The sequence below is a fragment of the Papaver somniferum genome, chromosome 2, assembly GCF_003573695.1.
Source record: "Papaver somniferum cultivar HN1 chromosome 2, ASM357369v1, whole genome shotgun sequence".
NCBI classification, from domain to species: Eukaryota; Viridiplantae; Streptophyta; class Magnoliopsida; order Ranunculales; family Papaveraceae; genus Papaver; species Papaver somniferum.
Genome location: NC_039359.1, coordinates 108872700 through 108891750, shown reverse-complemented (window position 1 = coordinate 108891750; position 19051 = coordinate 108872700). Strand labels below are relative to the sequence as shown.

At 43.6% G+C, this 19051-nt stretch overlaps 1 long non-coding RNA gene across 7 annotated transcripts; it reads right to left on the bottom strand.

Moving 5' to 3' along the window:
- Window positions 1-15152: 15152 nt before the first annotated feature.
- LOC113348759 lies at window positions 15153-18711 on the bottom strand. 7 transcript variants are annotated; one of them, XR_003359788.1, is made up of 14 exons: window positions 18563-18711; window positions 18405-18450; window positions 17833-18029; window positions 17703-17753; window positions 17543-17592; window positions 17354-17437; window positions 17185-17262; window positions 16955-17005; window positions 16835-16876; window positions 16595-16730; window positions 16341-16442; window positions 16158-16245; window positions 15572-15713; window positions 15153-15408 (listed from the first exon to the last, which is right to left on the bottom strand). It is a non-coding gene; the product is annotated as an uncharacterized LOC113348759 (long non-coding RNA). The 7 variants fall into 7 exon arrangements; XR_003359785.1 differs by having other exon boundaries at window positions 17703-18029; XR_003359786.1 differs by having other exon boundaries at window positions 17550-17592; window positions 17703-18029.
- Window positions 18712-19051: the final 340 nt, after the last annotated feature.

Sequence of the window (19051 nt, the reverse complement as noted above, 5' to 3'; positions counted from 1 at the left end):
GGCTATCCTTCCTCCTGAGATGCAGATCTCAGCCGTAAAAACTTGCCACCAAACGACTTGTGACAATCTCTTGGCTACGGTGCCAACTCTTGGCAACGGACCCAAAGCCCTGATTTGGCCACGCCAAAGCCATGCCGGCCATGCCTCCATGCCGCTGGCTGCCAAACGAAAGGTTGCAACAATCAACGGCTATCCTTCCTCCTGATATGAAGATCTCAGTTGTACAAACTTGCCACCAAACGACTTGTGGCAACCTTTAGCTACGCTGCCAACTCTTTAGCCACGCCACATACTTCGCTATGCCAATTCTTTGGTCACGACACCAAACCCTAATTATATACGCCAAGAGCATGCGCAAGCCATGCCAGCACCGTGGCCACGCCACTGGCTACCAACGGAAGGTAACCACAATCAACGGCTAACCTTCCTCTCAAGATGCAAAATCTCGGCCATCGAAGGTCACCACCGAACCGGCAAGCCTCTCAATATTATCTTGCCAAACAATAGCAACATGCTACACATTTTCCGAGAAAACACTCGAGACATCAAAACATGTCACAAACTGGGGGATGCTCATCAGGGTATTGGTCTGGAGATTTACAGCGTGCGGTGTACACTACTCCCGCTACAAGAAAGTGTCATAAGATTGAGGTGGTTAGTAAATATACAAGGAGTAATGGTGAAATGTTTCTTTCATTATGGAACATCAATTCCAGGCGTTACCCGTTACCACTTTCTCCCATTTACTCAATAGTTTCCACTTCTTACGAGACCAGGGTACGTTTCGTTGCGACTTGTATAAATAGGTCTCACCTATTTCCACCAAAGAAAAGTTTTGGTCAGGAGAATACAACACTCATAAATCACTTGTTAGCTTTCCCATCTGTTAACTTTCCGCTTTCTGATACAAGTCGTCAAACAACTACTCTTCCCGAATCAACTATTCTGGTCTCAACACTTTCTGCGCTTCCCTCCCTAGACCAACCCTTCTCCTTCACTTTGTGATCGAAGCAAGTCTGGAACGGCCATTTCTTGGTTTATGCCGGATTTGTACAGATTGGTCTCTCGAATCAAAGTACTCCCTTGCAGTACATTGTTTAGGGTTTAGACTCGTTTCTCACCACATACTCGAAATTACCAAAATCAGCAGAAACTGTTTTCACCCTCAAAAAATTGGCGACCACAGTTGGAGATTAATCTATCGGTCACAATATTAATTCCCGATTTCCGATTCCATCTTTTCAACCCAGATATCGAGATGATGGAAGCAGACTAGCCGCCGCATCGGTTATGAAACGACTCTGGAACGACTGGGAACTTAGGAATGATTGGGGACTTTTCACAGTCACTACGCCGCCGCCCACAAAAAACTCAGATTTACATCAGGGAGATCCATTTTGTTGGGAGACTCTAAAAAACAAGTAAGTCTCGTCAGACGAGTTGCATGTTCTACTACCTAGGATTTTCACATAGATAGTAGAAACCGACAGCCATGTTATCCTCATATTTCATCCCATACTTTCCACTGACAACACAACATTCCCAACTCCATGACTCTCCTAGGGTATTTATGCCACATATAGTCATAACCAAAAAAAACATTATTCTAAAAAAAATAAAATAATAATTCATCCCAAAAGAATAATCCAAAACCCTCATAGGTAACAATTATCTATCAACCCAAAAATCTAGAAAACCAAACCATAAACTAGGCGCTCTGTTCGCCTTTCAAAAAAAAACCTAAATAAAAAAATTCAGAAGACAAGAGTACATTCAAGGGAAACCATCTAGTAATGTCTTGCTCTTCTTGGAGAAAGCCTCCTTCGTTCTTTCGAGAGCCGCCCGTTTCAGCTTCAGCTCCGTGGACAACCTTTCGATCTCCGCCTCATGTTGTGCGACCTCATCCGCCGAAGGGCCTTCAGCCGCCATAGTCTGCAACTTTTCGATCTCAGAGAAACCTTCAACAAACCAGGGAACATTGAACACGTGGTATACGCACACATCACGATGAAACTTCCAGCTTGAAACCACGTCTTCAGAAACAGTATGGCCAGTCACTTTGCACATGTCGTAAATCGAAGATAAAGCTTCATCCACACGCTTGACCAGCGCAAACCGACTAGTAACCATTTTGGTTGTGGCGATGTGTCCATACCTTTCCCATATCTTGGTATATAACGTCTCGTATTTGGATGGCACGCTGAAGCTGCCGATCAACACATGATCTGGATAAGGAACTAAGTATGGAGGAGCGAAAACGGTGCCCGCAACCAAACCGACAACTGGCAAGGGATTTCTAACTACAATGGCGCTAGAGGTCGCTGGAGCACTCTCCGCTACTTGAGCCGCAACAACATCTTCATCTTGATCGACCTCCATTTCCGGGTCGCCAGGCACAACTGCCACGGTTGGAGACAAAGCTGTGTCTCCACGGTTTTCCGCCTCGGGGCCATCTTCAGGAGCGGGTTCTCCCTGCGATATCATGGTTTAGACCTTTTTTTCAAAAAAAAAAAAGGAGAGAAAGGAAGAAGAAGAATGCGTGGAAGACTCACTGATTCACTTTCAGACTGACTGGAAGAAGACTCAGCGCTGCTGTTGGAAGAGCTATTTTCATCATCACTAGATTCCGAGCTTTCCTCCTTTTCGAGCTCTTCTTCACCGCAAGAAGGCTCGACATTGTCACTCTCTGCCGCGAGAGCCACCGTTCTTTGAGAATGAGCATTTCCACCCTCTGCTGCGAGAGCCGTCGTTTTCTGATGACGTGCAAGCTGGGAAAAGGCGTTCACGACCTGGTTAAGGAATAAGGAAATATTTTCAATAACGAAAGAACTGTACAATCCGACTTAGTGGGCAAGTAAAAGAATATGTACCCGAACGTTGGAAGAACTGAAATTCACAATGGCCGTTGAATCTGATCGAAAACCACCCGCACGATCTTTCGACCTTCGCTCCTTTTTTTGGGGACTGTCCGTGTCTGTGTTAGGAGATTTCCGTTTGGGCGAGGAAGGATCCCTCAACAATGGATGTCTTGATAAAGTTGCAGCAAAAGGCTTACCACAGGTATTCTTCACTACGTTATTCACGAATCCATGAATGGCAAGGAACTCGTCCTGCTTCAATATGTTGTACGTAGAAGTTGTCCTCGGATTTCGTGCCGATAGCAAGAAGGGAAGACTTATACCAGGCACAAGAGCACTAGCATCAAGAGCAGCTGGCAACAAGTTTTTTGGAACGGCCGGCTGACGAGAGAGCGGGACCCCTTGGTCAAATCCCATATGTCGAGCTGCTCTGTCAATGTTATAAGAGACTACCTGACAATATCCTCGAAAGAAAGACGGTACATAACCAGGCGTTCAACTTCGCATGAACGCAACCTCCCCAATGCTCGTGTTCTTTTCAGAAAGCAAAAATGTATTCGACACAGAGGAAAAAAAGTGTCTATTTGAACTATGGATCCATGCACCGGAGCCCATGGACGAAATTTGATTGTGTAGGAGTTGTCAAGGAAGTCAACCAATTTCGAGCCAGATCTGGGGCGCCTGTTCACCCAGCGAAGTATCCTAGAACCACCCCAAGACTCGGAAGTAAAGCCAATAGTTTGAGAGCGCACTTCTCGAAATGCTCCCACAACCATGCTTGAAGAAAAGCAACATGGACTTATGAGTCCACTTTCATGGAGCCGTTTGAAGCACGCATGTTCGCAACCAGATGATCCAAATGTGTGTACCGAGAACCGAGAAACAAGCCGCCAATGGGGAGAACAACACCTTTCGCTAATCTGATGGCAAACTTAATGAGACACTGTCTTATTTCCTTCTTGCCAGAGCCGTAGTCAAAAATGTCCCCAGATAACCAAAGAACCAAGAATGCCGCGACATGAAGCGTATTATTCTTTTGATCTGGCTCCGACTCATTTGGGAACCATTGAGACACCCACCAACACCTCGTCTCGTTTTTCTTCCGAAAAAAACCTTTTGACTTCACAACGAGAGCAGCGTGCATCTGTTCTTTATCTTCAAACAAGGTGATATCAAGATTCCCTGTTATGGGAAGGTTCAGCAAGACATCCATACATTCCAAAAAGACAGTCATTTCACCCCACCTGCATATGGCTGTGTGAGTGTCTGTACACCATCGAGAGACGAAAGCAACTAAGCTCGGGATATCTTTCCTGATTTGAAGCGCCGCAGAAGCTGTGACAACGCCAGTGATTTGCGCTTTGATCAAATTTGCTTTTACGCAGTCCTGACTTATCATGAATTGCATCCACTTGTCGAAAGAACGCAACGGACTCTGACAGATTCTGAAATCAATAGAAGAAGCAGGATACTCTTGCCTCTGAAGGCAAAATCGTATTACACAACCTGTTCGAACCTACTGTGTGTCTCCTTCACCCTCTGAACCAGTCATAAGGACAAGCACGAACTTAGGATGATTTCTCCTAGCTGTGGCGGACGTTCTGAAAAATTCATCATCCATGTTTGTCTTAGAATTGCCTATATTTTTCAAAGCCGAGGCAGGGATTTTCTCAGATGACATCCTAACGAAACCTTCTTAAGCTGCTTACGCTTTCAACTACAACAAAGAAAGGAGGACGAAGAGAAGTTACTACAAAGTGCATGAAAACTATTCAACAAAGGAGAATTCATTTTGGACGCGAAACAATTTTTTTTAAGTTGCAAGTCATAACGCTCATAACCGAAGAAATGGGGACTAGCAAACCTTATGTTGCCGCGGAAAGCACGCCTCTTGCCAAAGTCGCACCTTGCAGCGAAAGTACGCACCCGGCCAAGAAATTGCGCCCCACCGTGGGAATTATGCACACGATCACCCCAATGAAAAGGAGGAAACCCTAAAAACTAGGTTTTCGTGGGAAAAGAATTGGTGGCAGTCACCTGCCCGTGCCTGCCTATTTTGCATAATAATTGAGGTGGCTAACGTTAATGCGGTGTTCACGCTGAAATATTTCTACAAGTTCATGGAAGATACACCTACAGCTAGGGTTTGCAACAATACAAAAAAAAAGATTGAAAGAGAAACGCTAGAATACATACCTGGAATATGCTTGATCGCTTTATTGCTACCACTCTACCGCTAGCACAAGGACGTGAGAAAAAAGATACGAGATAAAAAGAAGAGCAAACCCCTTTTATAGGCGTGACACTTTTTGAATTTGAATAAGGAAAGGATTTCCTATTTGATATATGTATGGAAAAAGGCAATTGGGCCCGCAAGAACAAGCTTCACGATGCCTACAATCCACTCCACGCCAAGCCAGCGCCGTGACAATCCAACGCCGCGCCATGCCAGCGCCCACACTATGTCGTGCCAGCACCCATGCCACACCAAGACAGCGCTCAATCCCATGCCAACGCTCACGCCACACCAAGCCCAAGCCAGCGCTCAAGCCCATGCCAATGCTTACACCACGCCAAGCCCATGCCAACGTTCACGCCATGCCAAGCCCATGCCAACGCTCACGCCATACCAATCCAGCAATGTCAACCACTCCGCGGCCAAGCTAGCAGCACCACGAGCAAAGTCTTTGCAAAGCCACCAACACAAGAATCACGAATTCTCCTTACCTATCGAAAAGGTTAGACGGATCTTCCTGACCATCTTTTTATGACTTGCCATTCCGATTTTGTCCTTGTCTGTCACCATGCTTACCTCGCAACAAAACCCCTGTTCCGAGCTAACTAGGGGACTTAATGTTGATGGTGGTTTTTATCTTAGGGTTAAAATCCTAAAACCTTAGTCAAAAAGTGACGTCACACTTGAGTAATAATGTCGCCACTAGCACATTTATTGGACCATTCAAGATGTCTGTGTAAAATTACCGGGGTACCTTTTTATGTATATGCCATTCTCCACGGCAGAGCCCTCGGTACTGACTGGCATCATCTCTACACATGCCATCCACGCATGCTAACCAAACGTGCCAATGGTCTTCTATGCCAGCCACATCTCCGAGCCAAAGGCATGCCAGCCGCACCACCGTGCCAATGGCATGCCATGCCAGCCACGACTCCGCGGCAAAGGCATGCCAACCTAGCCAGCCGCACCATCATGCCAATGGCGTATTATGCCAGCCACATCTCCGTGCCAAAGGCATGCCAGCCACATCTCCGTGCCAAAGGCATGCCAACCATGCCATCCACATCTCCGAGCCAAGGCATGCCAACCATGCCAGCTGCACCACTGTGTCAAAGGCATGCCATGCCAGCCACATATCTGCGCCAAAGCATGCCAACCATGCCATCCACACCACTGTGCCAAAGGCATGCCATGCCAGCCACATCTCCGTTTCAAAAGGAATGCCAACCATGCCAGCCGCACCGCCATGCCAGCCACATCTCCGCGCCAAGGCATGCTAACCATGCCAGACACACCATTGTGCCAAAAGCGTGCCATGCCAGCCACATCTCCGTGCCTAGGCATGCCAACCATGTAATCCGCACCACTGTGCCAAAGGCATGCCATCCCATCCACATCTCCGCGCCAAGGCATGCCAACCATGCCAGCCGCACCAATGTGCCAAATCCATGCCGGCCCTACCACCATATCGCTGGCTTCTAAACGGAGGGTTGCAATAATCAACGGCTACCCTTCCTTCTGAGATGCAAATCTCAGCCGTACAAGTTTGCCACCTAACGCATGGCAACTTCCGGACAAAGGCCAAACATCACGGTTTATGCCAAAACCCAAATTTTGGCCGCGCCTAAAACATGCCTAAGCCATGCGGCCCTACCACCATGCCGTTGGCTGCCAAACGGAGGGTTGCAATAATCAACGGCTACCCTTCCTTCTGAGATGCAAATCTCAGCTGTACAAGTTCGCCACCTAACGCATGGAAACTTCCGGCTCAAGGCCAAACATCACGGTTTATGCCTAAACCCTAATTTTGGCCGCGCCTAAAACATGCCAAAGCCATGCGGCCCTACCACCATGCTGCTGGCTGCCAAACGGAGGGTTGTAATAATCAACGGCTACCCTTCCTTCTGAGATGCAAATCTCAGCCGTATAAGTTCACCACCTAACGCATGGCAACTTCCGGCCCAAGGCCAAACATCGCGGTTTATGCCAAAACCCTAATTTTGGCCGTGCCAAAAACATGCCAAAGCCATGCGGCCCTACCAGCATGCCACTGGCTTCCAAACGGAGAGTTGCAATAATCACGGCTACCCTTCCTTCCGAGATGCAAAACTCAGCCGTACAAGTTCGCCACCTAACGAGCCCAAGGAAAAATATCACGGTTTATGCCAAAACTGTGACGGACCGGAAAATTACCCCTTTGGCGCGTTGCCCCGCAGGCCGTAACTCCCCCGGTGCGCCATGATGAAGCTATGATCCGGGCCTTTAAATCTAGGCAAATGCACGTTCATTTTCCCTTGCAAGCATGCTCGTAGAGGATGATGCATCTAAATAAGCTTCCACACCGTTCCAACTTACCCTTGTTCCACAAAAGGGTTTACGGCCATAAGGCCAATGCCAATGCATTTCAGATGCACCACTGGCTTTGACACTACATAGGGAATTCATCACTGAATTTCTTATCTAGCTGAGAGCTCGTCATATTGTCTTGTCTTGTTCAGGCATAGGCCTTGGACTTTGGCGTAGGCTGCTCTAAGCCATTTGCTAATTCCCTACCTTACCACACTTACCAACTCCGTATAACTTGATAGGAAGTATGATCATCCACTTTCTGGCATGCAACTAGCCTCATCAAGTCTGGCCACAATCATCTCTTGCATCGAGCTACCGAGCTTAGATGATTTGAGGGGCCATAGTGCTGGACCGACAATTCTGCAACTCATTGCGGCTGCCTACGTACGCTTCCCTACTCTACATGGATCAAGCACAGACCGTAGATCATCAAGGGACAAGCAACTTAAACCAACTCGTTTGCTAGGTCGTGGCCAAGCAACAATGTCAATGGCCTAGTCCGTATAGGTCTTTCCGTCAAATACATCCAAGTGATGCATCATCGAGTCCGTGGAATGGCATAGTGATGCCTTAGCATCATATACTCCATTCATAAGGCTACGCAACTAAGAATGAGGCTTATGCATCATTCATACCATTCCGGCTAAGCTGTGAAGCTTACTTGGTGCATAGTTCGCATATGCACCTTCAACCAAGTACCCCTCCCTATATATGTTAATTTCACAATTTTAGAACTCAAATTGGGGGACCAAAAATCATTCATCAACTCCCCGTTCTACTATTCATGGCCGTTGCCATATATTTTCCTGTATGACAGGCCAAGATGGTTGTACATTCAGTTCTGGATCACATGCCAGTTCCAATGTCCGGCCAGGATGGCTGAACATTTCCTGAGCCAAAACTGATGAAAGGCCGTGATGGCTGTATTTCCGACTTTGGCCCATAGGCCACACCAATGTCCAGCCGTGATGGCTGTACATTACCAACCCTATCTCCAGCCATATTGGTTGTCCACTACCAACCCGATGTCCAGCCATGTTGGTTGTACATATCCAACTCGATGTCCATTCATGTTGGTTGTACACTTTCAAGGTCATCTACCCAATTCACCTAATGCATCATTTGATACAAGATTGGATCTTGGCCAATGTAGCTTACAACCAATGCCATATTGTCCTTAGACAGTACGCATATGCGATGTGCCTTACTTAGCACCCGATATGGCCTAGGGCCAAATGCATGTCACCATGCAAAGAAGCTTTGTATGAATCTTCATCACAAGCAAATGGCGCATCTTTTAGCATGCGCCATGCTAAAAACACGGGGTGTTACATTATCATACCCTTCAAAGAATTTCGTCCTCGAAATTCAAAACAAAAACTATTGTTGACAATCTCTCCGGTTTGGATTTCCTGAGCAAAAGTCCATACCAGATGCTCAGAAATCACGGGTTTCTTCAAGTTGTCATGAATAACAATTTGGACCTTCTGAGCACATGTCCCATACCACCTTCCCATGAATCCAAAAGTGCCCATAATAATATCAAGAATTGCAATTCGCCAGTGCCAAGAGGATATCTCAACCAGGTATCCTGAATGCGCATCCCATACTACGCACTCAGAAGTCCCTAAAGTTCACAAGTTGAAAGATGTCATCGAAATGACATGGAAAATCTTAACGCAATACTGTGTGGATCAGTATCCAGTTTCCCATCGTCCCTGACGGTCATCCAGGTTTCCACTCGTAAGTGGGATGCTAGCCGGGCCTGACAACGCACATCATTGGCCAGTTTCCAATGTGTGGGGATGATCAGTCCCATTGCCTACCCACCGTCCCAGACGGTCTTCCGGATATCCACTCATAAGTGGGGTGCCACTTAGGCCAGGCAAACTCACAGTACTTGAACAAGCTCATCTCGATTCGCATAGTAACTGGCATTGCAGTCACAAACTCTTTCCGCGCAAAAGTTTGCCTACTCTCCAACTTTATTTACCTTTTAAGAAAAAATACTCGTTTGACGAGTCCACTCCGCACAAGTCCGTAGAGTTTTCTCGGAACTTGCTCTGATACCAACTGTGACGGATCAGAATATTACCCCTTTGGCGCATTGCCCCGCAGGCCGTAACTCCCCCAGTGCGCCATGATGAAGCTATGATCCAGGCCTTTAACGCTAGGAAAATGCACTTTCATTTTCCCTTGTAAGCATGCTCGTAGAGCATGATGCATCTAGATAAGCTTCCACACCGTTTCAACTTACCCTTTTTCCGCAAAAGGGTTTACGCCATAAGGCCAATGCCAATGCATTTTACATACATCACTGGCTTTGCCACTACATAGGGAATTCATCACTGAATTTCCTATCTAGATGAGAACCCGTCATATTGTCGTGTCTTGTCCAGGCATAGGCCTTGGACTTTGGCGTAGGCTGCTCTAAGCCATTTTCCAATTCCCTACCTTACCACACTTATCAAATTCGTATAACTTGATAGGAAGTATGAGCATCCACTTTTTGGCATGCAACTAGCCTCATCAAGTCTGGCCACAATCACCTATTGCATCGAGCTACCGAGCTTAGATGATATGAGGGGCCAAAGTGCTGGACCGACAATGCTGCAACTCATTGCAGCTTCCTACGTACCCTTCCCTATTCTAAAGGTATCAAGCACAAACTGTAGTTCATCATATAAGGGACAATCAACTTAAACCAACTCGTTTGCTAGGACGTGGCCAAGCAACAATGTCAATGGCCTAGTCTGTATAGGTCGTTCCGTCAAATACATCCAAGTGATGCATCATCGAGTCCTTGGAATGCATAATGATGCCTTAGAATCATATACTCCATTCATAAGGATACAGAACTAAGAATGAGGCTTATTCATCATTCATACTTTTCCGTCTAAGCTGTGAAGCTTACTTGGTGCATAGTCCGCATATGCACCTTCAACCAAGTACCCTCCCTATATATGTTAATTTGACATTTATATAGCTCAAATTGGGGGACCAAAAATCATTCATAAACTCCCCGTTTTACTATTCATGGTCGTTGCCATATATTTTCCTGTATGACCGGACAAGATGGTTGTACATTCAGTTTTGGATCACATGCCAGTTCCAATGTTCGGTCAGGATGGCTGAACATTTCCTGAGCCAAACTCGATAAAGGGCCATGATGGCTGTATTTTCGACTTTGGCCCATAGGCCACACCAATCTCCAGCCGTGATGGTTGTACATTACCAACCTGATCTCCAGCCATGTTGGTTGTCCACTACCAACCCGATGTCCATCCATGTTGGATGTACATATCCAACTCGATGTCCAGCCATGTTGGTTGTACACTTTCAAGGTCATCTACCTAACTGACCTAATGCATCATTTGATACAAGATTGGATCTTAGCCAATATAGCTTCCAACCAATGCCATATTGGCCTTAGCCAATATGCATATGCGATGTGCCTTACTTGGCACCCGATATGGCCTAAGGCCAAATGCATCTCACCATGCAAAGAAGCTTTGTGTGAATCTTCATCACAAGCAAATGGCGCATCTTTTAGCATGCGCCATGCTAAAAACACGGGGTGTTACAATAACCCTAATTTTGGCCGCGTCTAAAACATGCCAAAGACATGTGGCCCTACCACCATGCCGATGGCTGCTAAACGTAGGGTTGCAATAATCAACGGCTACCCTTCCTTCTAAGATGCAAATCTCAGCCGTACAAGTTCGCCACCTAACGCGTGGCGAATTCCGACCCAAGGCCAAACATCACGGTTTACACCAAAACCCTAATTTTGGTCGCGCCTAAAACATGCCAAAATCCTAGCTTGGCCGCGCCTAAACCATGCCAAATCCATGCCGGCCATGCCTCCATGCTGCTGGCTGCCAAAAGAAGGGTTGCAAAAATCAACGGCCACCCTTCCTTCTGAGATGCAAATCTCAGCCGTCCAAGTTCGCCATCAAACACGTGGAAAATTTTATCCCAATTCCAAGCCCTAATTTTGGACGCGCATAAACTATGCCAAACCCCTAATTTTGGCCGTGCCTAAAACTATGCCAAAATCCTAAATTGGCCGCGCCTAAACAATTCCAAAGCCATGTCTCCATGCCGCTGGATGCCAAACAAAGGGTTTCAACAATCAACGGCTATCTTTCCTCTTGAGATGCAGATCTCAGCCGTACAAACTTGCCACCAAACGACTTGTGGCAATCTCTTGGCTACGGTACGAACTCTTGGCCACGGTGACAAAGCCCTGATTTGGCCACGCCAAAGCCATGCTGGCCATGCCTCCATGCCGCTGGATGCCAAACGGAAGGTTGCAACAATCAACGACTATCCTTCCTCCTGAGATACAAATCTCAGCCGTACAAACTTGCCACCAAACGACTTGTGGCAACCTTTGGCTATGCTACCAACTCTTTAGCCACGGCCTATACTTAGCTATGCCAATTCTTTGCTCACGGAACCAAACCCTAATTAGCCACGTCAAGAGCATGCACAATCCATGCAGCACCGTGGCCATGCCACTTGATACCAACGGAAGGTAACCACAATCAACGACTAACCTTCCTCTCAAGATGCAAAATCTCGGTCGTCGAAGGTCACCACCGAACCGGCAAGACTCTCAATCTTAGCTTGCCAAATAATAGCAACATGCTACACGTTTTCCGTGAAAACACTCGAGACATCAAAACATGGCACAAACTGGGGGATGCTCATCAGGGTATTGGTCTGGCGGTTTACAGCGTGCGGCGTGCACTACGCCCGTTAAAAGAAAGTGTCATAAGAGTGAGGCGGTTAGTAAATACAAGGAGTAATGGTGAAACGTTTCTTTCATTATGGAACATCAATTCCATGTATTACCCGTTACCACTTTCTCCCATTTACTCAACCGTTTCCACTTCTTACGAGACCAGGGTACGTTTCATTGCGACTTGTATAAATAGGTCTCACCTATGTCCACCAAAGACAAGTTTTGGTCAGGAGAATACAACACTCATAATTCACTTGTTAGCTTTCCCATATGTTAGTTTTCCTCTTTATGATACAAGTCGTCAAACAACTAATCTTCCCGAATCAATTATTCTGGTCTCAACACTCTCTTCGCTTCCCTCCCTAGACCAACCCTTCTCCTTCACTTTGTGACCGAAGCAAGTCTGGAACGGCCATTTCTTGGTTTAGGACGGATTTTTACAGATTGATCTTTAGAATCAAAGTACTCCCTTGCAGTACATTGTTTAGGGTTTAGACTCGTTTCTCACCCACACACTCGAAATTACCAAAATCAGCAGAAATTGTTTTCACCCTCAAACAGGTAGTTACATATCCAGGCACGGAGGCTCAAAAAATGCCTATACAGAAACAGAGCATACATACTATCATTTCGATATTAAGAAAGAGTTTCTCAAGGGAGCCCTTAAAAGGTACCTGCCAATGTTTTAATTGGCAGTAATCTATGATTTATTGCAAGCAATATTGACTTCTAGGTGGCGTAGGATAGTGGTAGAAATGGTTTTATTGTTGATTAATTTTTTTTGTACTTATTGTTGATGTCACATAATTACTTCAGTGATGACTTCATTTGCAGGTCAGAAAAATCAATGATTGCGACATCCTTGACATTACGGTTTCTGCTAGTTGGATAGTGTGCACAGGACCACCATTTCGAGTTCATAAGAAGACTAGCTAGATTTGTCAGATGGAGTGTTCAAATGGGATATTGTCACTTAGCAATATGGGATGTAAAACTCTCCTGAAAGTACAAATTGGGAATTGGATTTATGGTACGTATCCCTTGGGAAATAAAAAATTTGGCACAATGCCACTATATAACCGTTAATGCCACTATATGACAATAGTTTGGCCTTCTTTTCTTTCTTCACATTATATGGAGAAATATTTAATGTGAAGCTACATCTACTTCTATTTAGGTTCCTTACTTGTATTTGGTCATGGGAACTAATTAGTTATGGGTTTAACAATTATAGATAAAAACACATTTTGTTAATTTTTGGCATTCTGTTGTTTCTTTGTATCTCCACTCTTCTATTTGTTTTTTTTTTGTTTTTTTTTTCTTTTTTTGCATCTTGGGTTTGTATTTTTGTTTGCTGTTAAATGGTATATAATTATACGAAAACAAGTCAGATTCTTGCACCTTTAACATTATCATTTTCCTATTTTAGCTGTCAACGTCTGTTGTACATGTGAACTTAGCTGTACGCGTGCTGAATATTAATGGGTGCATTATTATACACATGTTGATTGTTATAGTGTACATAGTTGTACACATGCTGAATATTATGTGTACATAGTTGTACACTTTGTTTATTGTTATCGTGTACATACTTGTACACATTAACAATGTTTGATCTTCTTTCTTTTCTTTTTCTACTACTGTTGATGGTGGTTTTTAGCTTAGGGTTAAAATCGTAAAACCTTAGTCAAACAGTGACGTCATACTTGAGTAATAATGTCGCCACTACCACATTATTGAACCATTCAACATGTCTGCATAAAATTACCGGGGTACCTTTTTTATGTATATGTCATACTCCTCGGCGGAGCCTCGGTACTGAATGGCATCATCTTTACACATGCCAGCCACACATGCTAACCAAACGTGCCAATGGCCTGCTATGCCAGCCACATCTCTGCGCGAAAGGCATGCCAACCATGCCAGCCGCACCACCGTGCCAATGGCATGCCATGCCAGCCACGACTCCGCGCTAAAGGCATGCCAACCATGCTAGCGGCACCACCGTGCCAATGGCAAGCCATGTCAGCCACGAATCCGCGCCAAAGGCATGCCAGCCGCACCACCGTGCCAATGGCATGCCATGCCAGCCACATCTCCGCGCCAAAGGCATGCCAGCCGCAGCACTGTGCCAATGGCCTACCATGCCAGCCACATCTCCGCGCCAAAGGCATGCCAACCACTCCAGCCGCACCACCGTGCCAATGGCATGCCATGCCAGCCATATCTCCGCACCAAAGGCATGCCGATTGTGCCAGCCGCACCACCGTGCCAATGGCATGCCATACCAGCCACATTTCCGCACCAAAGGCATGCCGACCATGCCAGCCGCACCATCGTGCCAATGGCATGCCATGCTAGCCACACCTCCGCACCAAAGCCATGCCGGCCATGCCTCCATGTCGCTGGCTACCAAACGAAGGGTTGCAACAATAACGGACGCCCTTCCTTCTGACATGCAAACACTACACCAAATTTAACGTTTAGCAACTGCTTATATCTGTTGCTAACTGGGATTGCAACATATTTTTCCCGTTGCTAACACCCTGTTGCAGTTTTTCGCAACAGCTCTAGCTCTGTTGCTAATTTCGGTCAGCGACGGCGTTAGCAACAGAAATTAGCTATTGCGAAATTAAAATAAAGAAACAGAAATAAACTCTGTTGCTAATTTAGAGTTATTAAGGGATATATTTTAGTAGAACGGGATATAGTTGTTCTGGTTCATATTTAGCAACACGTGTTTTTCGTTGCTAAACTTTTGCCACAAAAAAAAAGGTCAAGTCTTCGTTGAGCTAGTCAAAATCGGTTTCCCCCAATTTATCCTGTAATACCCTGATTCTTCCTATTCTGCTGATTCGATTCCTCACATTCAATATTCAATTATAATTGGTTCGTCAGTTGTAATTACGCAATCTAATAACCCACAGATTCATCAAAGAATTTTATATACAAAAAAAAAAAAAAATCACAATGTGAACTTCAAGTATCACAGTTAGAGACGTACAATGTTCTATCTTGAGATATATATACATGGATAGTGGTCCTTGTTTATCATGACCCAAAGAATAATCATACAAAGATGACAACATATTGATACAATATTTAACCTGAATCCATTTTAGAAGACCAAGCTCATCGAATGCAAAGCCGGAACTTAACAGAATGCTTTTCATCAATGGCAGGACAAGCATCATCTTATGTTGTTCGAAAAACTGAAAATTACAAAAACATGAAAAAATTAGAAACCCACATAAAGTTGAAGCTTGTTCTGGGTGCCATTTTCCTTGGAAAGAATTAAGCGTAGAAAACAGGGAATAGTTGTGATTGTTGATTGTATCCATTGACGATCTAAAATGAAATGCCAGACTATGTTACCTGATTCAATATCTAACTTCCATTGATGGATATTGATTGTGTCCATTCAAGAATTTTAACTGCAGATTCTACTGCAATATTCCATCGTCGAAGCAAGAAGCCAACAAAGAACCAGAGACATCCCATTAGAATTAAACTCTCCCTGGAATAGCACGGAGGGAAAATTAATTCAATACCCACATCAAACAAAAACTACCAACAACGGATCAAAGAATAAATACAAGTGTTGGCATCTTTTTTTCCAACTTAATAACATGAGATGAGTTGAGTGTATGAGTTGTGAAGCTGTGCAGTGCTTCTGAGTTATGAATTGAGTGCAGGTTATCTTCACAGAATATAAGTGCAGGTTATCTTCAAAGAATTAAGGTATATCATAAAGAATTCAGTAATTGAAGTTGAAGGCTGCACACAAGGAAAAAACTCTACATATATGTGTACTATGTTGTACATGATGATCAGGTACATGTCCTGAACTACCAGGTCTTCAGATCATAAACGTGTGGGAAATACGATTACAATGTAGACTCTAACAGAAGGCCAACTATGTGAATTTAATTAATTGCATGTCAATCAGCGAAAAACTTACCAGTCCAATATATTCGATGCACTGAGGTTGATGTGTGCTCCTTGGGTACCTTTCGAGACTTGCTTCTTTGCCATCTCCAACATCCAACCTTTACATAATAACCAACAAGTATTGAAATATAAGAAAACTGCATAAGCTGGTGCTGTAGTCAAACAAAATATAACAACACGAAACGTGCTTAACTGAGATATCTGGGAGTATGCTTTCAACCCAGTGAGGAAACGAATATAAGTGTGCTTCGTAGGTAGGGATGGATCTGATGTTGGGAACAGAACATTTTGTAACCTGCAGGAGACCAATAAAGAACATAACAGAAATTACTTCCACTGATGATCACATACATACAGAAAGAGAGAATATGTTTGCTAGTTTGTATAAAGGTGAAGTCATAGATGATTTTTTAAGAGAAAAATGTGCCATTTAAAGGTGACAAGTACCTAATTCCGTCCACCACCAGACTAAGCCAACAAAATGAAATAAATGCACACAACATCCAAGTATCAGAATTTGAGTGGATGACCAGTGTATGATTTAAGTATCAACTGTGGTATCTTATGGTATGTACGCTGCATTCTAGAAAGACGAACCAAAAAGATATCAAGGAAAAAACCTATTTATGAAAACATTTTGATATATTAACTTCAATATTATTTAGAGAGGTGGTGCTAAAATCCTACCACTTCAGCTGGTTCTTCCAGGATGTTAATGAAAAACTTAGCCTGCAATAGAGGATATGGGTCAGTCTCAAGATTAAGATCCTCTGAGAAAGATCAAGTGGAGAAAGTTCTGTATTCGACCTGCTTCATCATGGCCCCAGACATAAGAAGATCAGTTGTAACCATCCCCGGCTGGAAAATGAAAAAATGAAGTGATCTAGGTGAGGATACATACAGTATTAAGGACAAGGTACGAAACACCTTGAAAGCTGAAAGTTAAATGAGTGTTGCACATACTTCAGAGATAATGCACACAAGCTAATTAGTAGTGCCACCAAAGGATGCACCACCATACTCTGAAAATATAGTACCTTGGAGTTGGCATTCCATCTGAACTAGCTCCATCAATGTTGACCTCCTCGAGTCTAATTGAGCATCAACTTCATCGCCTACATAATCTCATCCATTACCACGAGTCATTGTAGGTCTAATAAGAGATATTTTAGGACATTATCCATGTGAGTTATTATCATTTTTTACCTATCTACAACATATCAATAAACCAAGAGTATTCGGCGCTACGACTTCATTGCAAAAGGAAACTGTCTCATCTTATATGACACACTGCATTCCAGTTACGAAACACCAGTCTCAAAAAGCTTACATAAGGTCTTCATCTGACATTTCTGCTAATGGATTAGAGATGTAAGCATTTGATCCTGTACTTACAACATACTTCATCTCATCATAGTTTTTGTAAACCACAATCCTTGTTTTTCCTATAAACAGCCAAAAGACAACATAAGAACCTTTTGTGGTACCATTGTTACCAACAAGAGAAAAAAATCCAAATTAGCTCTAGCAGCAATAATGGTATGAATAAGATCACCTTTGTAAATTGACTTAAAAGAGCAGTTCATTTACCAACAACACCAGCCACCTACATCCAACATCTTTATATTTAGTTTACATCAAGCTTAAAATCTGATTTAACAGCACTAACAAGTTGAACTTACAACCTTGGCAAAATAGATGTTTCAGTTTACATTTCAAAACAAAATCGGGAATACAATCATAATTCTTCAGGGAACATCAATTCTTCATTAAAACCTGGATTCAGTTTACAACACAATCTAAATTCAATTCACAAGACAACCTAATTCAGTTGAATCAAGACAACCAAGTCCTCATAATCACAAATGCGTTCTATGATACCCTGCATCAAGAGACACAAAGCACAAAGTTTAGTACAAAGTGAATGTATATCAAGAAAAAATTGTTAGTTTTTGGCCTCACACTAAACTGCTTACAATTTTGACATAACTAACCAAGCAAATCAAACTTATTGTAGAGAATCTGAGGTTTTAGGTTTAAGTTCTTGGTTACACCCAAATCAAAATCAAACCCGAACTGAGTTTTAGATTTAAGTTATTGGTTACACCCAAATCAATATCAAATCCGACCAAAAAACCATTCAAAATCAAACATAATAAACACCTAAATCATAAAAAATCGAAATAAAAAAACACCCAAATCTCAGATACAACCTATTGACCTCAAATAAAACTGAAATAAAAAGATGAAACCATACCTAAGTTAATTACGCTTAGAAAAATTTCTCATAATGGTGCTTCCAGCTGCAGTAACAGAGATGAAATCCATTAAAAAAAACCAAACCCTAAACATCGATCTAACTTACACAACTGAGAAGATGAAAGAGACAGATACACACAAAGTTTATTAACTTACACAACTGAAGCTGTACTTGGTAGAGTATCATCGGCAGTAGAGTTTTAATGGAAGACGAGTTTTAATGGAAGACGAGCTATTTCTGCAGATCTAGATGAAGATGTAATGGAGAATAGAAGATAAGGAGAGAGAGTAAACGAGTTTGTGGATACAAATGAAGCAGGTGGGCTGTGTACCCGATTTTTCCTGGGATAAATCCTGCTTTTGCAAAGTCAAGAAGTCAATGAATCAATGGGGGAAAATAACTTAAAGATTAAAACTCGTATCCAACATATGGGTGGAATTAGGGTCAAAAGTGTTACCTGGTAAGCATGTGAATCGCATGCTTATACTCCCAGATGTTGCTATTCGCGAGTTTCGCAACAGAAATAAGTTGTTGATAAACTTTGGCAACTGTAATTTTCAGTTGCAAATTCGAAACAGTTCTAGAGCTGTTGCTAATCTGAGTTGCTAAATCTAAAATTTGGTGTAGTGAAATCTCAGCCGTAC